The sequence below is a fragment of the Prionailurus viverrinus genome, chromosome A3, assembly GCF_022837055.1.
Source record: "Prionailurus viverrinus isolate Anna chromosome A3, UM_Priviv_1.0, whole genome shotgun sequence".
Lineage (NCBI taxonomy): Eukaryota > Metazoa > Chordata > Mammalia > Carnivora > Felidae > Prionailurus > Prionailurus viverrinus.
In genome coordinates this window covers 13,432,287-13,440,076 of record NC_062563.1, presented here as the reverse complement: position 1 = coordinate 13,440,076, position 7,790 = coordinate 13,432,287, and the positions used below count along the sequence as shown (strand labels likewise).

Sequence of the window (7,790 nt, the reverse complement as noted above, 5' to 3'; positions counted from 1 at the left end):
GGGAAGGGCGGGGTTGGCTGTAACTCAGATTCCACTCCGATGCCCTCTGTGCCCGGAGTGCCCTTCCTGGCCCCTCCTGCGATGTGCTCCTTCTTCCTCTTCGGGCTGAGGCCGGACGTCCCTTCCTCATTCCGAGTCCCCATCCAAGCCCGCCTGCCCGTCCCTCGGCGCTTCAGCCTGGTTAAATGTCTTCCCAGCATGCTTCATGCTCCGGGTGTTGCTTTGATTTCTTGCTCACTGGGTGTCTCCCCCAGGGTGCCGGGTCTGTGGGGGTAGGACTGGGGTCGGGGCTGCACCCCGGAGCCTGGAACTGGGACCGGCACAGGGCGGGTGCTCAGGGGTGCCTGTTGTATGAACGCCACGCGCCGGAAGGAATCCCCAACATCGCCCCGTCCACCCTGCTCTCTCGACAGAGGAAATGAAGGCAGGCGGGGGCTGGCGGAGCTGTGGCCCTGACCGCCAGGCTGCACTGCCACACGAGCTCATGCCACGGATGCACGTGACACAGGTCGTTGACCTTCCGACAACAGAGAAGTCGTCTGTCCCGTCCCAGCCCAGCCTCCGGAACCCACGCCATGTGGGCGCCCTAAACCAACAGACCGTGGGACACTGGGAGGAGGGGCCAGGGTGGAAAGGACCCCCTCCCACGTACACACCTGTATGCGGGGGGACAGAACATAAACGGAGGGGGGTGGCTAATGCTTACCCATCCTCAGCCAGGACGGGGTTTCATTTGGCTTTTCTGGAAGAAATCCTGACATTTCTCTTCTTCGTCTCCTCCTTCTCCTTCTCCTTCCTCCTCTTCCTTTTTTTTTGGCTCTTTTACTCCGAAGGGGGTGGGCATGGGCGGTGGTGGAATAATCACCTAGAAGATTTGCTTCCCTTCCGCATCCTGAGCTCGAACCAGGTGGCGCCCCGAGGAAGCGACAGTCAGTTACGCTAGAGAGAAGCGTGGGCAGTTTCAGCAGCGCGATTTTCTGGCAAGAGGGGAGCGAGGCGAGTTTGTGCCCGAGGAGTCTTGGTGGGGGAGTCTCTTTCTAAAACCGAACTGACTTTGCTCATCCCGCCTGTTGCTTTCATTGCAGAGGTGCCTGGAGACGGCGGGACGTGGGGGGAGCCCCATCCCGGGGCGGCAGGTGCCGCAGGATCCTCTGGGTCGGGGTCTTGGGGGGGATGCCTGCGGGACCCAGGCCTGGAGCTCTGGCCTCGCAGCGGGCTGACCTCCGGAGAGGCTCTCGGCCTTGCCGAGTCTCCATTTTCCTCATCTCTGCAAGGAGAAGAACGGTGTCCAGGGTTGTTGGGGGAATTACCTAAATTGATGGACACCAGGACCCATCGCAGAGTGCAATTGCTCTACACCTGTAAATTGTTCCAGAAATCTGATGTCAGGTTTCCGGTGCTCGACAGGTTCTGATGTCTGTTTCTCGCCCATATTGCAAAGATAGTTTCCTCCGTGGTCCACAGTGGCACATTACTGTTCGCTGAACTGCACTTTATTCAGATTTCACTCGTTTTCCTGTTCTACAATCCCATTCAGGATCCCATATTGTATACATCGTGCCCCTCAAGCTTTTTGGAACACGACCCAAAGTTAGAAATACATTTTACATCAGTAGACAATATACCCCTTTATGTAAATGGAAACACAATACTTTTAGCAACTGGGATATACTCTGGTGTTTTCTATCCTATCCTATCCTATCCTATCCATTGTTTTCCATTCCACTCCACTGTATTTCATCCCATCCCATCCATTTCTATTCCAACATAAAAATGCCCTTCAAATCGAACCCACAAATGGGCCACTCCCTACCTGTGTTTAAAAACTCATCTTGCAGAAAGACGTCCTCTCTCATTGCTTTTGCCACAGTGAGTAGTAATTCTGTTTATCTCCTGGACCCACTGTGAGCTCCTGGCCCCGTGGGATGGTGTCTTCGTTCTTCCTCGGACTCTGACACGGGGCACTGCCCTTGCCGTGTGGAATCTGTAAATGCCCACCACCTGGATGGCACAATGCAGAGACCCCTTTTTTCTGTTTGCTCATATTTTGTCATGACTGTCTATGTTCGCAGGGCTGGATGCTCCCCGAGTAGCCTCCACTTTCTCTGGAGATGTGGCTGGTCGGTAATGGAATGTCTGCAGGCCCCAGAGCTCAGAAGTAACCAGCCTGGCACACTTGGAAAGAGCTTTGCCCAGGCAATGGTGCAAGGGAAGGGTACTCCCCCCACTGAGGTTCTAAAGGCATTTGAAGAGTTAGATCTGCAGGCAAACCCAGTGCCTGGAAATGAGTGGGGTGGTGTCAGTGACAATGATCAGGGTAAAGATAAGTGTCCTTCAATGCCTGGGACAGTCCCTTGCCATGGATTGCCTTGCACAAAACGCCAATAATGTCCCCTGTTGGTGTACTTTGCCAAGACCGGACTGAGACTGGAAATAGGAAGGACGATGGGAGTCTGTTTCGTCCCCTGCAGGCTTTCCTTCTCTCCAAATATCAGTCAGTAAGCGTTAAGCTGGGGGAGGCCGTCCCTGGGACAAGTGGTGGGCACGTTTAAGAGAACGCCTGGCCCTCAACGGCGAGGTTAGGCTGCAGGAGTGGTGAGTCTCGACGGGTCCGGGCTCCCCGGGTCCCCAGGCGATGGAATGCCCTGCAGGCTCTAGTACGGCGAGGACAGGGAGCCACGGTCCTTCTGGGTAAATCCTCTGCAGTCACACCCCGGCGCGTCCTTCTAATCCCTGCCCCACAAGGAACCCTTCCCCCTTCCTGCACACACACACGTGGAGCTCAGGCTTTCTGGGAGCGTTTCCCTGGGAACGGGGGACTAAAACTCCCTCTGCCGCCCCTGTGAGGGTGGGTCCATCCACTCCCCACCAGACGTCTGTGATCTGCCAAGCGTCAGGGGCCCAGTGGCTCGGGCAAACGCCCTGGGTTCCCCTCGGTTCGGTCTCTCGCCCCGCCCCAGCCCATCAGCACGGCTGCCTCCTTGGATGTGCCTCCAGAGGTCACCTTGCGTGGATCTCTTTCCTTCGTCTCCCTGCTTCGCTCGGGCACCAGCCACCCTCGCTTTGCCACCCCACTCGTGTCTCAACCTCTGTTCCGGCCCCACACGGCAGCCAGAGGGATCCTGGAAGAGAATAAATCAGACCACGTTTCTGCGCTCCTCACATCCCTCGCCTGTGGCTCCCATCACATGCACGTTGAAATCCGTCACTCTGGTCTCCCCCCGCCCGCCTCTGTCAACCTTCTCCACTCGGGCCACACAGACCTCGCTCTTTTTTGAACACTCAGGCCCTTTACCCGCTCGGGGCTTTTGCGCTTGCTGCACGGACCCCCATCTGAGAGGCTCCTTTCTTGGTTCTTGGCCCTTGCAGCTCTTGCTCATCCTTCAGGGCTCAGCCGGAGAGACACCTCCTCCATGAGGCCTTCCAGGATTACCTCGCCTACAGCGGTCTCCATCGCCTCTTCCCTGCGCGTCACGCCCGCCCTAGTTTATCCTCTTAATGGTACAGATAGTCACCTTTAATTATCATGTCTGTCCGTTACCCCAATCAAATGTCAACCCTGGGAAGTGTCTGCCTCGTTCAGTTTTGGCCTGCTCACCTCAAACAGGGTTCAGCGGCCATTTGGTGAATGAGGAGTAATAATAATCAAAGTATCCTCAGTGCAGGCTACGCACCAGTACCGTCGAAAGCCGTTCATGTACCAAACTCCTTTCATTCTATCATATTCCGTGAGAGAGGCTGCTATCCCTGTCTCCAGTCTAGACAATGAAACGGAGTCACTGGGAAGTAAAGTGACTTGCCCAAGGGCGCCCTCCTGGGACTTGAACTCGCCCGGACTGAATTTAGAATCTTGGTGCTCGGCCGCCTCGCGCGCCACGGGGATGGACGGAACGTCAGCGGTCCCGGAGCCGTGATTCTAGAAGGCACACACGTTCAAGTGGTGGGGAGAGACAAATCGGTAAAAGCGAGAGGTGGCAGCACGCGATGGGGAGCTCCAGGCGTGTGGGAGGGGGGTGTTCCTGTCCTAGGGCTGCTGTCACAGACGATCACAAACTTGGGGGATTAAGACAACACGGATTTTCTTCTCGTAACGGTTCTGGAGGCCAGAGTCCACAGCCAGTTTCACTGGGGCTAAAGTCAAGGTGTCAGCAAGGCTGGGCCCTTCTGGGGACTGGAGGGGAGAGTCCGTTCCCTTAGCCTCTGGCTCTGAGTACCCCTCGCGTTCCTGCGTGTTCGCCGGCTTGTGGTGCCCTCTCCTTCTTCAGGGGACTTCTGCCCCATCCCTGCTTCTGTCGTGACACTTCCTTGGACTCTAAGCCTCCTCTTTCCCCCCTTGTAAGGACCGTCTAAAGACCTTTGTGGTTACACCGGGCCCACCTAGATAATCCCCATAATTTGCCCACCTCGAGAGCCTTCACTGAATCATACCGGCAAAGTCCGTTTTGCTCTGTAAGGTGAAAATTCACAGGTTCTGGGGACTAGGACCTGGGCGTATGTAGGGAGGGGTGCGCTGTTCAGCTGATTGCAGAGGGTGGTTGGCAATTTTAAATAGGTGGTGTGGGAAGGCCTGGCTGAGAAGACAATGTCTGACAGACGTGGAGGAACCCGGGCGGTGGCCCATGGTGACCTCAGGACAGAGCCTTCAGAGAAAGAACAGTCACCACAGAGCCTGTGGCCGGCGTGTGGCTGGCATCATCCGGCAAAGGCCGGGAGGTCAGCCTAGCTCGGCTGAGTGGGGGAGGGGGCAATGGTGGGACATGAGGTCACAGAGGCCATGGGGACAGGCCCTCAGGGCCGTGGCAGGGGCCTGGGGTTTTACTCTCAGTAGGTGGGAGGCAACGGGCTTCTGAGCAGAGGACAGACAGGATCTGATTCGGGTTTTCACAAGCCTTCTCTGGCTGCCAGGTGGAGAACAGTCTGTTGGGCGAGAGTGGAAGACTGAGGCCTTCTGGGGAACTTTGGCAAGAGCCCAGATGAGGGAGGCTGGGGAGAGGCTGCGATGTGCCCCCAGAGTCTCCTTCCAAACCAGATAATCCCGGGCCGGCTGCTGCTGAGAGATCAGGGCCGAGTCCCTCCCCAGGGAACGCTGTTGGCCAAAGGGAGCTGCTTTGCCCAAGGCCACTTTCTTTCCATGGGAGCCATCCGTTTCCAAAGACTGGTAAATCTGGGAGTATAAAGGTTCATCCCCCATGGCTCAATTTAGCGCATGTGTGAAGGGCCATCTTAGCTCCAGACCTCCCAGGATTGAGACCCCACCTAGACTGTGTGGGGTCTAGGCACACACACACATGGATTTTTCCCAGGGTCTCAGTCTACATAGTTTGTTTAAAAAATGTATTTCAAAATTCCTGGGCCTGTGTGAGGTAGAGTGTTTTATCCTTGAAGGTGTAGAAAGATGGGTAGAGAAGAGGCGTTTACGTATTTTTTCGTCCAACACGGGCGCGCCCAGGTTTTTCACAGAGCCTAGGCACCATCACTGCCCGGGGAGACCCCCGATTGTACAAGAAAAATGGAAGAAACCAGATGCAAAGCAACGCAGCCCCTTGTGAACCCTGTCAATGCAGTCGTCCACTTGTGGATCTGTTCATTCATTTAACAAGCGTTGATCGTGTACCTTTGCTCCTATCCCGTCTGGTTTCCAGGACCCAGCAGTGAACAAGACAGATGTGATCCCTCTGTTCTCATGAGGTTCCAGTTTATGAGGACAGACAATATACAGCGACACAAATAAATATGCAGAAAATTTCAGACTGTGAGAAATGCAGACTGGAAACAACATGGGGGATGGGATAAAGAATGATGGGTGGTGGGGGGGGCCACTGGTTCATTTCAGGTGGTCTGGGGGGAGCTTTCTGAGGAGATGGCGTGTGGACTGAGTCCTAAAGGGTGAGACGGGCTGGCATGGGAGGTCTGAGGGAACAGTGTGCCAGGCAGAGGGAACGGCAGGTGCAGAGACCGAGGGGAGGAAACAGGTCTTGAGAATCGGAGGACTAGAAACGAGGCCAGCGTGTGTGAGTCATAAGGCATAAGAGTGGTTGGAGATGGGGACATGGAAAGACTTCGCAAAGCATCGAGTGGGCCAGAAGGAGAAGGGAATGGTGTTGTCATTGTGAGTTATTACTGCAGTGACAGTGGGCTTTGTGTCCAGCCCTAGATTCCAGAGACGAGGAGGACCTTCCCACCCGTTCACTTCAGGAAGACCATGAACCTTCCCCCTTGCATCGCCATTGGCTGAATCAGGTCGGCTCTGCTGGCTGCAGACTCGTTCTCCGTTTATCAAAGGCTGTAGCAGGTGCATTAAAACGTATCAGCCCAGCCCCAGGCAGATGGAGGCGACACGGAGAGCTTGGAATCGAAAGGAGCTGCTGATCACCGTGACCCCAAGATACACCTGCTTTCTCTTTGTTAAGGAATTAGACACGATACTTTCATCTTTAAAAACAGGTAAATAAAACTCGAACTGTCTACAGAAATGGGACCCGGAGGGAAATCCTGTTTTACGGTTCCGGCATTTGGGGCGGTATTTCCACATTCCCTTTTGTTTATGTAAAGGGTTAGACCGTGCAAAACTATCTTCTCAGGCACAAGTTCATTTGTCCTCATTGAAATGTGCGGAAGGCATTTACATGTCACACATATTTATAATTCTTTTCCAGATCAAAGAAAGAAAGAAGGGAAGGAAAGGAAGGAAGGAAGGAAGGAAGGAAGGAAGAAAATGCCTGCAAATCCTTGGTCGTACATACTTTCTGGTAAGCACGATGACTCATTTCTGCATTTCGTCTCATAGTTCAACCTCTCCTTTCTCCGTAGCGTATGGTTAACACTACAAACCCGTTCTCCCACTCCTTTCATTCATGAGCATGTGGTGCGGGCATCTGTTACTTTTGTCCACCCAGCATCCTCCTCCTTTCTGGCAGCTGTGCTCTGATTTTATTTGGAGCAAGTGATCCCTCCCCTCTTCGATCCACAAGCCTCCAGTTCTAGATTTGGCCTCAGAACCCAGGGGCTTGGCAATAAGAATGTTCTCCCTCTCCACTCACACCCACACCCTCTTCGGTCAAGGTGGTTCCTGGGTGGCAAATGGAATTCAGTGCCAGATTTGGTTGGATTTCCTGGAAAGAATATCTCCCTTTTTCTCAGGACTTGTTTCTGTGAGGCCGTGAGGCCGTGAGCCAGGCCACAGAGCAGAGAGATCCCGTTTGTGGGTGAGGTCAATGCGGAGGAAAGCAGCCAAGAACTGGAGAGAAATGGAATCTTGTGGACATTATGAGGACTCTTGGATCCAGCCATGCCTGAAGCCGTTACCCCTGGAGCAGGTTTTCTCAACCTTGCTACCATTGTCAGTTCTGGAATAGATCTTTCTTTGCTGCGGGGGACTGTCCTGTACCTTGTAGGACATTTAACAACATCCTTAGCCTCTGCCCACCAGATAGCACGCTGCACACCCTCCCCCTGCCCCCCACCCCCGTGACAACCCCAAATGTGTCCGGACATTGCCAAATAGCCTTGGGGCTGTGTGTGTGTCAAATTACCTCCGCTGAGAATCACTACCTGAGACTGCCCATAAGTTATGTAGGTCAATAAATGTCCTTTTTTTTTTGTGCACGCAACACCCCCAGGGTGCCCGGTGCGTTTGCTCCCTGCAGTTGTTACGAAAACAGGATAATGTCTATCAGACGATTAAAAACAACGTTTTGTCCCGATCGTAACCAGTCCCGAACACATACAGGCTTCAATCACTTGCAAGCAAAAAGAAAGAAAGAAAGAAAAAGACGTGGGGGAGAAAAGAA

The 7,790-nt window shown here is 54.1% G+C and overlaps 1 long non-coding RNA gene across 1 annotated transcript; it reads left to right on the top strand.

Annotated features, from left to right (window-relative positions):
• The first annotated feature begins 6,146 nt into the window (after positions 1–6,146).
• Positions 6,147–7,447, top strand: LOC125162994 (uncharacterized). Its single transcript, XR_007151227.1, has 3 exons — positions 6,147–6,444; positions 6,657–6,749; positions 7,141–7,447. It is a non-coding gene; the product is annotated as an uncharacterized LOC125162994 (long non-coding RNA).
• Positions 7,448–7,790: the final 343 nt, after the last annotated feature.